Source organism: Tupaia chinensis, unplaced genomic scaffold, assembly GCF_000334495.1.
Source record: "Tupaia chinensis unplaced genomic scaffold, TupChi_1.0 Scaffold143663_1, whole genome shotgun sequence".
Taxonomy (NCBI): domain Eukaryota; kingdom Metazoa; phylum Chordata; class Mammalia; order Scandentia; family Tupaiidae; genus Tupaia; species Tupaia belangeri.
Window position 1 is genome coordinate 243978 of NW_006203511.1, and position 9931 is coordinate 253908.

Consider the following 9931-nt stretch of genomic DNA (forward strand, 5'->3'; position numbering starts at 1 on the left):
CAGTTTTCTAAAAGACAAATTTTTGTGCCACTTCCCACTGAAAATATTTCAGTAATTCCTAACTACTCACAGGTTTATGTCCAAGTTTCTTAATAAAGAGCAAACCAAAACTACTGTTCTAGAATCCTTTCTTTCCTCCATCCTTTCTTTTTTTTATTTTTCATGGAGAGGTTTTTGCTATATAGGTCACGTGTGCTAGACAGACAGAGAGAGACGGAGAGACAGAAAGCAAGAAATCACCCCCCAGGGGGGATGGCCTCGTCACAATCCCTTCTCCTCCATTCTCCTCTCGGCATCTTGGGCATGCACACACACACGCCCGGTGTGAGTTTAAGCCACCAGGTCTGGGACTAGAACTGCAGTCGGCTACATTAGAGTTCAACAACATAGCCATTACGCTAACTGCTAGTCCCCCTCCATCCCTTTTGTAGTCCCACTCTTCTGTCTGATGAATGTGTTTCTCTTTCATTTAAGACCCAGCTCAAATATCACCTCCTTTATGAATATTCTTCTGATTTCTCCCAAATGAATTAGTTAATATTTTCTGGATTCTCACAAAATTTCTTCTATGAAATATGTGAGGCAGGGAGAGGAAGAGAAAGAGGGAAAGGAAGTGCAGGTAGAGCAATGGATTTTGTCAGAAAAGTACCTAAATGGCTGTCAATCACAGCTAGTACATCAACCAAAGCTTGTTAAATCTTACACACATACATTCTTCATGAGATTTTATTTTAGTGGATGGGGAGTGTTAACACAAGATGCTCTTCAAGGCTGATCCACATGGAAGGTTCCTGTATTTACATCTTGAGACCTCCCTGAATGTGCAAGGCAGGCACAGGCCCGTGATCTGTGGCTTCCCGAAATTGGGGATGGATACTGGTGTTATGGATCCTGGTGATGGGATTCTTTTATCTGTCTCTCTGGCTTTCTCTCTGGGTCTCTCACTCATGGCAAAATAAATAAATGAACTTTAAAAATATTTCATTTCAAAATAAAGAGGCATGATAAAACTCAAGTATAGTGAGCTCCCCACAACTGCTACCTGCCCCACTAAGCTGGATTTTGATGCCTGCTTTGATCCTAACTTCCTCCAGGTCAGTAGTAGAACCCAGAGTCTTGCAGCTCATGTCACACACTCTCCCCATTAAGTCATAACTCCCAAGCTCATCTCTTGCTCATAGGATCTGAAAGTTTAGAAGAGAAGCAACCACCTGAGGCTTCCTAAATGAACCCTATTCTGACTGGAAGAAGTGGATCATTTCCAGAAACACACCTAGGACACAGGGCTGACCGTCTCTCTTCTGACATTACAGAATCTACCTCAATAAACAGGAAGAAGCTAATATTTCATCAGATCAACAGAAACATAAAAAAAGAAAAGAAAAGGAAATATCTCTCCCCCAAGAAAACACAATAACCTCTCTCCAACAATAGACAGTATAAAAGAACTCACAGAGATGTCCAATAAAAGAATTTCAAATGCACATTGTAATAAAACTCAATGAGATTATAAAAGTTGCAAGGGTGAAAGCTCAGGTTACTTACACAGGGTATCCTATTAGGCTAATGTCAGACCTCTCAACTAAAATAATGCAGGCAAGAAAAGAGTGGGAATGTATATTCAAAATGTTGAAAGAAAAAAAGTTCAGCCAAGAATATCCTTCAAATGGAAAGAGCAAGTAATCATTCCCAGATAAACAAGAACTGAAAGAATTTACCAACACTAGACCAGTTCTTCAAGAAGAACTGAAGGAAGTAATCTATCAGTAAAACTAAAGAAAGAAAAAAATAAATTAGAGAACATAAAAATAATCAAAACATTGGGTAACAAAATGGCAGGGATAAGTCTGCAAATATCAATAATAAAAAATGTTAATGTATTAAATTATCAAATTAAAAGACAGACTGGTAGAATAGTAAAAAACTAGAAGCCTTCTTTATGCTGCCTACCAAAAAATGTACCTCATGGGTAAAGACACAAAGAGACTGAAAGTGAAGGGCTGGAAAAAATATTTCATACAAATAAAAATCAAAATAAGGCTGGAACTGCCATCTTCTAGTAATTCACCAAAATGACAAGCACAAAGGAAAAGAGGAGAGGCACCTGATATATGTTCTCGTTTAGAAAACATGGAATGGTTCCTTTGGCAACACACATGAGAATCTATAAGAAAGGTGATATTGTAGACATCAAGGGAATGAGTACTGTACAAAAAGGAATGCCCCACAAATGTTACCATGACAAAACTGGAAGAGTTAACAATGTTACCCAGAATGCTGTTGGCACTGTTGTAAACTAACAAGTTAAGGGCAAGATTCTTGACTAGGGAATTAATGTGCTTATTAAGCATATTAGGCATTCTAAGAGCAGAGACAGCTTCCTAAAACATGTGAAGGAAAATGACCAGAAAAAGGAGGAAGCCATAGAGAAAGGTATCTGGGTTTAACTGAAGCATCAACCCACTCCACCCAGAGAAGCACACTTTGTGAAAACCAATGAAAGAAAGAAGCATGAACTTCTGGAACCTATTCCTGATGAATTCATGGCATGATGGTTGTTAAAAATAAAACTATGGTCTATAAAAAAATAAGGCTGAAGTTTCAATACTGATATCAGACAAAACAGACTTTAAGATAAAAACTGTAAGAGACAAACAAAGACACTAAATAGTACTAAAAAGTCTTATTCACCAAAAAGATATAACACTTATAAGTGTCTATGCATGCATTACTAGAGTATTTAAATATGTGAAAGAAAGACTGCTAGATCTAAATAAAGAAACAGATTGCAACACATTAGTTATTGGAAATCAAAACAACACATACTTTCTTTTGGACAGATCATCCAGACCAAAAAGAAAGAAAGAAAAAAAAAAAAAAAACAGGCAGAGGTAAAGAATCTAAATGATACCATAAAAAAATACATTTGAAAGACATTTATAGAATTTTTCACCCAACAACCACAAAGTATACATTTTTCTCACACCCACATGGAACATTTTTGAAGACTGACCACATGATAGTGCACAAAGTCATTACAAATTCAAAGATATAGAAACTATATCCAATATCTTCTCTGACTATGATAGAATAAAAATTGAAATTAACTGCAGGGAAAAAATTAAAAAATACACAAACACATGGAAACTAAACAACCTACTCCTGAATGACTTCATAACCACTGAAAAAATTAAGACTGAAATCCAAAGATTCATTGAAACCAATGATAACAAGCACATGAGTTTTCATAACCTATGGGATGTGATGAAAGCAGTCATATGAGGGAACTTCATAGCCAATAGTGCTAACAAGGAAAAAAATAGAAAATCGTCAATCAGGCAACCTAACAACATACCTCAAAAAAATGAAAAAATAACTATAACAACAACAAAAAAAGACAAAAGATGTAATAAAAAGAGCAGAAATTAATGAAATAGAGAATAAAAGAATCATACAGAAAATAAATCAAAAGCTGTTTCCTTGAGAACATAAACAAAATTGACACACCATTAGCTAGACTAATTAACTAATATCTAACTAATAGGTAACATCATACTGAATGGGGAAAAAGCTGAAAGCTTTTTCTCTAATCACTGGAACATGACAACGTTGCTCACTTTCTCCACTTCTTTTCAATAAAGTATTGGAAGTCCTAGAGAGAGCAACCAGACATGAGACTAAAATAAAAGATATCCAAATAGGAAAATAAGAGAAATTATCTCTATCTGCAGATGACATGATTATATACACAGGGAACCCAAAAGAATCCATTAAAAAAAAAAACTCCTAAAAGTGATAAATAAATGCAGTAATGTGGAAGGATACAAAATCAACCTACAGAGTGAAGCAAGCCAGGATATGAAGAGACATTGTATGTCTCCACTTAATATGTACTGACTGTCCACACTGTATGGCTGAAACTGAATGACTAAAGGATATAGAAACATAGAAAATAGTTATACATACCAAATACAGAGTGGGAAGAGGGTGGGAGAAGGAAAAAAGTCTGAGGAAATACATTAAGGAGAAAACTAGAGAGGCAAGACATTTCTGGTACAAAGAAATGGGCTATTAGCTGTTGAAAATAACATGTATAGTATTCCAAATGGACTGGTGAGAAATGTATTCATGTTGGAATATTCACTTTTCAAGCTAAGTGACATATGTGATTGAATGTATAAAAGAAATTGAAATTTAAAAATATAAAAATAAATTTAAAAAATCAACCTACAAAAATCTATAGCTTTTCTATACACAAACAAGGAACAGACTGAAGTAGAATGGAAGAAAGCAATCTCATTCACAACAGCCCTAAACCAATAAGATTCCTTGGAATAAACCTAACCAAAGAAGCTAAAGACCTCTGTAAAGAAAAGTACAAAAAAAAATCTAAAATAAAAAATTTGAAAATGACACAAAAATGTGGGAAGACATTCCATGTTCCTGGATTGAGAGAATTAATATAATTGAAATGGCAATTTTCCCCAAATTAATTTACAAATTTAATGGAATCCCCCATGAAATTACCAGAGATATTCTTCACAGAATTATAAAGCAATCAAAACTTGTCTGGAATTATAAAAGGTCCTGTATCACCAAAGCAATACTCTGTAAAAGAATAAAGTAGGAGGTATCTCACTCTCTGACTCTAAAAAGTATTACAAAGTTGTGATAATTAAAACAATATGGTACTGGGACAAAAACAGGCATGTAGATGAATGGAACAGAGTAGAGAACAAATAAATAGATCCCAAAACATACAGCTAACTGATTTCAACAACAGGCACATGACAATCTAGTATGGAACAGAAAAATCTCTTCAACAAATGGTGCTGAAAAAATTGGATATTCACCTACAGAAAAATGAAACTAGATCTCTAAAACTAGATCCCTATGTCTCACCCTTAACAAAAATCAACTCAAAATGGATTTAAAAAATGTAAGCATAAAACCTCAAACCATAAAAATGCTAGTGGAAGACACACAGAATCTTTTGGAGACACTGTAGTATGCAAAAACTCCTTAAATAAGACCCCAAAGCACAAGTAATAATCCCAAAAATAGACAAGTGGGATTACATCAGGTTAAGAAGCTTCTACACAGTAATAGAAACAATTAGAATGAAAAGAAATCCTCAGAATGAGAGAATGTATTTGCAGTTTATGCCTTGGATAAGGGATTGATAACCAGAATATACAAGGAACTCAAACAGCTTACAAAAAAATTAATTAGTCCAATTAAATGACGGGCAAATAAGCTGAACAGACAACTTTCTAAGAAAGACATATGAACAGCCAAAATCATGTGAAAAATTTCTCAGTACCCCTTATTATAAGGAAGATGCAAACTAAAACCACAATAAGATACCACTTACCCCCAGTCAAAATGGCTAATTAAAAAAAAAATTGGTAAGTGTTGGCAAGGCTGTGGTGAAAAGGAAATACTTCTACACTTTTGGTTCCTCAAAGACCTACATATAGAACTACCATATGATCCAACAATTCCACTCCTGAGTATCTTCCCAACAGATAAGAACACACTCATTCAGAAAAGTACTTGCACATCCATGTTTATTGCAGCATTATTCACAATTACTAAGACATGGAACCAAATTAAATGTTCTTGAATCGATTAGGTGGAAAAAGTGTGGCACATATACTCTACAAAATACTGTTCAGGCATAAAAAAAAAATGAGACCCTAGCATTTGAAACAAAGTGTCCATATATGGAAGATTTCATGCTAAGTGAAGCAAGCCAGACAGTGAAAGAGAGACATTTCATGTTCCCACTTAACATATACGTAATGTCTGCACTCTGTGGCAAAAACTGAAAGATTGGAAGGTCTAGAAGCAGGGAGAGCAACTGTGGGTACTAAAGACAGTGTGAGAGGCGGGTGAACAATGAGGAATGGAAAGGAGGGAATCAAGAGGGGAAAAAAAAACATTTAATAGACACAATAATGGAAAATTATCTGTTGATGTTGTGTATGGTGATATCTTTGATTGGACTAATGTGCAGTACATTTATTCTAGGAAGTTTTATTTTGTATGCTGTAAAGATGTACAGTGACTTAATTAATAAGAAAAAAATTAAAAATCCACTAGTTGGGAAAATATGATTTTGAAGCTAAACAGAGCTAGGTTTAAATAATCACTATTCTGCTTACTAGATATGTGACTTTGTATGAATCAATTCTCCTACCTGCTTCTCCAGTACTGTTATCACTTACCTCCTTTCAATCTGCACTCCAGTAAAGTACTTAGAGGTTTTAATTAAACACTTAAATGTTATTTTATTCCATCTTTAAACATTTCTCTCTTTTGGAATGTTATTACTCTACTATCTTCTTGCTTAACCCTCTTTTTAAAATTAATTTTATTTTATTATTATTATTAATTTTCTATATGTCATGTGTGCTCACCATAGGTGAGGGAGTGAGAAACTAAGCCTAAAGGACTGGGACCCAAACCACGGTCAGCCATGTGTGAGTCCAATGTTTTAGCCATCACGCCACCTGCTATCCCAACTCTTGTTCTTATTACAAGACTCAGTTGAAATGTTATTTCCTCTGTGAAGTCTAACTCCAGACAGAACTCTGTAATTTCATCTCTCTGACCTCACTTTGTGATATATGAATATTTATTATACTTTTTTTTTCATTATTTTCATGTCTTGTTTCCAGGGATGGGGAAGTCCCAGTATGATCCTGCTAGTGGTTATAATATTAAAATACTTCTGTAGTATTTGGCAAGTTTCCAGTATTCCAAGCCTCATCACATGTACCTATGTGCCTCTTACTTCTACAGTAAGAGTCTACACACACACACACACACACACACGCACACACACACACACACACACACACATACCAAAACCAAACCAAACCAAAACAAACAAAAAATATCTGTAGGTCAAGCAACTGAAGAATTAACACTTGGAACAGCAGGAGGACTCCAGACACCTTCTTTACCTTAGCTTGTGTTCATTTTGAGCCTTTACTGGCTGTATTGTCCTGGTTGTTAATATTCAAATTCATTTTTGCTTATCTCCCTATTGAAAGGTAAATTACCTGAAAGCAGATACTGGATCATTGTTTAACCTTATATGCTTAAAGTTAGGCCTTCTGCTGTCTTAAATATTAATAATTTAGCTAATAATTCATTTCAGTATTCCTTGTATCAACCTTTATTTCAGTACTCTATGGTATCAGTTACTCAATACTTTCAACGGGTCCTTAGTGAACTCATGTTGTCTTTTTTAGTTATTATGAAATTTCTACCTGTGCCTAACTTATTTGAAGTCATGTTTGAATATTACTCTTCCTATATCTCTACATGCCAAAACTAATCTCATTTCTCAAGGTACAGAAAGAAAAGTATAAAAGTCATTGTTTTGGGAGGATTTTTTTTTTTTTTGAAAAAAATATCATGCAGGGCCAACTCAATAACCTAGTGGTTAAGGAAGCCAGATCTCACTTTGATGACTGTGATACAAATTGTGACCTCTGTGGCTGGAAAAACACACTGCACATGTGTTTATGGTGTGCATGCCAAAGATCCCAACATGTGGGAGAAATTGAGGATAAGGGATTACACTGTGACCATACACTGCTGGGGGAAGTTCTCTCCCTCTCTCTCCATCTCTGAGTCTCTGAAAAGTGCATGTGCCCTCTGGCAACAAAACAAATGTAATTTGAGTATATACTGCTAACTACATATTATACTAAAGATTAACATGGTTTACAAATACATCTCATATAACACAAATGCTTAATAAATAGATCATCTTCACTTATTCATCAGTAGGTTTTGTCTTATTCTCCACTCCTTTTGAATAACACATTCCAGGGACCAGCAGTTAGGGTAATGGCTATGTCGCTGAACTCCCATGTAGCTGACTGTGGTTCACGTCCTGGACCCGGTGGCTTAAACTCACACTGGGCATGTGTGAGTGCGTGCCCAAGATCCCAAGAGGAGAATGGAGGAGAAGGGATTGCAGAGTGCCCATCCCCACTGTGTGTGTGGGGGGGGTGATTTCTCGCTTTCTATCTCTCTGTCTCTGTTTTTCTGGTGAGCACATGCACCCTATAGCAAAAACCTCTTCCAAAAATAAATAAATAACACATTCCAAATAGTGTTATAACATTTCACAAATATACTTAGGCTTTTTAGGGGTCTTTTCCACCCTATTATTACCCCTAATACATTGTCTAAAATATTACCACTAACTGCTCTATATAGCACCTGTTGTACTTTCTGCAAAGATCACACCATATCACATATGAAACACTGCTGCGTACAATTACTAGAATACTTCAACTTCCAAAATCCTCCTTGAAAAGATAGCAATCATGGAAAAGAAAATAATCCTATTAATTTAAATTAATGACCAAATATATAAAACACAATGAAGGAATTTTTTTGTAAACAAAATTCTGTCATTAATCTATAAGCTTGAAGTGGAACTAGACTCATGTCCAAAAATATTATTATATTTTTTAGAAGATTCTGGTGAATGCTAGTTTCCAGTTTAGATCTATTTGTCTTCTATATATATTTGTTTTAGCAAAAGTCACCCTTCTAAATTTATATGTGACCAAAAGGAAACATATATAATATTTGTAATAGTGGTATGATATTCACTATTTAGAAGTTGCATACTATGTTGTTTCTATTCATTAAATGATTAATTCATTAAGCAGACATGTACTGAATGTCAGTTCTGTGCCAGTTGCTAAGAATATGAAAATAAACTGTACCATTTAATATTAAAATGCTCACATTGGTAAGCCAAATTACTTTTTTTAATATGTATTAAATTTTATTTATTATTATGTTTTAACTCGACCAGAGAAAGACACAGAGAGACAGAGAGAGAGAGGGAAAGTGAGAAAGCAAGTTGCCACGGCTGAGACTGGAACTGTGGTCAGCCATGTGGGAGTCCAGAGCCTCAACTACCAGCTGGCCCCCAAAGCGCTCTTTTTTAAATATATTTGTTACCTCAAGTATTTTATCATTTTTATAATGAAATTATTCAATACATTATTGTTTTGTTTTGTTTTGTTTAGAGAGAGATACTTTTGCTATAGGGTGCATGAACTCACCAGAGAGACAGAGAAACAGAAAGCTAGAAATCACACCAGGCCACAATCCCTTCTCTATTCTCCTCTCAGGATCTTGGGAATGCATACACACACACCCAGTGTGAGTTTCAAGCCTCTGGGTCTGGGACTTGAACTGAGGTTGACTAATGGGATTCCAGTGATATAACCATTATACCATCTGCTGGTCCCAAAATATACATTGTTGTTAGCTAGTCATCCTACTTCGCATATGCTGTGCTGATACAATTATTTCACAATGTATACATTATTTGAAAAATAACATTTTATCCCACAAATATGTATAATTATCAATGTGTGGATCAAAAATTTTAAAACCATACTTATTTGAAAGTCAATTAAATGCTAAGTCTCACCTTTGCAGAGCACAATCAAGAAACAGGAAAAAGGTGAAAATAAAAAGACCCTCTGCAGATTTGTGCTCATTATAATTATAGTCAAATTAATTTATTCTAATTTTCCTTTGGCTCCTCATGATCACAACGGAAAACAAGCTAGAAAAAAATGTTCTCAGTATTATTAAAAACATAAAATTTAAAAAACTACGATGACAATAAATAATTTCTTGGTTAAGATATAGTACAGAAGGGAACCAGCAGTTAGCGTAATGGCTATGTCGCTAGACTCCCACGTAGTTGACCGCGGTTTGTGTCCTGGACCCGGTGGCTTAAAACGCGCTGGGCGTGTGTGCATGCGTGCCCAAGATCCCAAGAGGAGAATGGAGGAGAAGGGATTGCGGCGTGACCATCCCCCCTGGGGGGTGATTTCTCGCTTTCTGTCTCTATGTCTCTCTCTGTCTGTCTGGCGAG